The sequence below is a fragment of the Frankliniella occidentalis genome, unplaced genomic scaffold (assembly GCF_000697945.3).
Source record: "Frankliniella occidentalis isolate FOCC.00 unplaced genomic scaffold, Focc_3.1 Scaffold11, whole genome shotgun sequence".
Taxonomy (NCBI): domain Eukaryota; kingdom Metazoa; phylum Arthropoda; class Insecta; order Thysanoptera; family Thripidae; genus Frankliniella; species Frankliniella occidentalis.
In genome coordinates this window covers 1,644,313-1,646,425 of record NW_026267141.1, presented here as the reverse complement: position 1 = coordinate 1,646,425, position 2,113 = coordinate 1,644,313, and positions in this window count along the sequence as shown.

Below are 2,113 nucleotides of genomic sequence, written 5' to 3'. Positions count from 1 at the left end.
AGCCAATGACAGAAATGGTGCATGATATTGGGCTTGATTCGCCTTTGACCAAAGCCCCCCCCCCCTCCTTTTCTCCCCAAATCTGGAACTCCCTTCCTTTGCATTACCCCTCGCCTAATGATCCATCAAATTTTCCTAGGCCCTCACCTCTCTTCTGAATTAAATCCTTTTGCAAAATTTCGCTTCAATTTACGATTATTGAGCGTGCCATTTTTGTCTTATTTTTGCAGGTCGGGGACGGTCACCTCCAAGGTCAAACCTCGCCCCCGTCCCAACCGTCCCAACAAACTGACGAAACTGAAACCACAGCAGGGACTACAGGCGTCAAGCAGAAACTGCCCCTGGCGCCCTCTGAGCTGAATGAGACCTTTCTCTCAAATTGCTTGAATTTCCATCGCAAACCCTTTTGTAATTTTTTATAATGAATATATTTTATAGAATTTGCGAGGACATAGCAAGTGTCAGTGTAACCCAGCGGTTCCCAACCTTTTCTTGCCCGCGACCTCAAAATGGACCTTATTTTTGTCCCTTGGCTCCATAGAGTGTACATCGCGACCCCGCCCCATCCCCCTCAAGATTATGCTTTGGCAGGGTATAGATTCCCGTGTGATCCGTTTTTAGAAACTCATCTTACCAATCTGTTTTATACTGTCTCCAGTTATTAGGGGCCGATCACAAATTATGTCACGCTTTTTGGGGTGATTTCTGCCCCCCCCCCTTTTCCCATAAATCACGCACACATCACATGCAGGCGAGCACCCCCCCAAACCGCACTACGAGGAATTCCGTCCAGGACCACTGCAATTCATCGTGCGCATCAACCGCAACCAAGACGACTATTCAGTCGGGATCCCGAACCTCGAACCATTCGATGAAGGTATATAGAAACAGTTACGTCCGTTCCCAGACAGTCCGGGTTTATCGGTCGAGTAGTTGCAGGAACCCCACAGGTTCTCCGTGGTGTTTTCTGCACTGCGCGCCTACTGACGAATGACGCCCAACGATTAATCGCTTGTGGCTCAAATTGCCCACCTTTCAGGAGCTTCACTAGAGACGATTGTGGGGCCCCCGCCTCCCTTTCTACCGCTCCTGCCTAATCGGCGGGACTGCCTATTTCTTAGCCCTGTGGGCTTATTTTATTTTGAGTAGAGGTCACTTCACGTGAACCGAGAATACTAACGTTATATTTTTGTTTTTGTTTTTAGGGTTAGGGGCTGAAATGAATGTGTGGCTACCCGGACGCAGTAAATGGATGTCCACCATAGGCGTTGGAGAAAACGGCCGCCAGTTGACTGTCCTTCCAAAGCTGAAGAAGTCAAACATGCCCGTTAACTTTAGAAGTAAGATCAGAGAGGTTCATGAGATGGTTGCACTTCGTTACTATTTTATATAATATATCCTCTGTTTATAACTAGTTCGATTAAGAGAATTGTCGGTGTGGTAGTGATCGCTTCACCCTACATTTACCTTACCAAAGGTTGCGTTATGTCCTCCAAAAAGTGTTTCAACACTGATGCAGTACTTCCCCCCCCCCCCCCCCTCATCCCTGTATTTATGTTTTAATGCGGTTTGTTTCAGATTATACGGATGTCGTGAAGGAAGTCACTTCGGCACTCCAAGCGCAGCGAACCCTCCCCGCACCGGACTACTCTGCCCTGGAGATGCTGTGGGCCATTGCCAACGACATGGCGGTGAGCGACGAGGAGAAGAGGCTCGTGAGGTGGCAGGCCATCGCCATAGCGTCTCTACCGCGGGCCGCCGACAACAGCGGCCCGAGCCTCGTCACCGACCTGGACGAGTACCTCTCCGGGTCCATAGACGCCGTCAGGGTGGCCGCCAAGCAGCAAGATACGGCCATGAAGAAGTTCATGTTCAACCGGGCCCAGACGACTATAGAGGAGTTGAACGAGAAGCTCAATGCCACGCTCCACTCGTTGAACTTGGACATTCTGCCAGCAATCCGTCGTGAATTAGAAACATTGGCCGAGAAGGAGATCGATGTACGCAGGACAATTGCGACACTTACTAATAATGTCTATGTTTATTTGGAGCTTCTGAAACAACTTGAAACGCACAGTAGGTGTGTGCGGTTTTTCGATATCCTCGGTCAAGT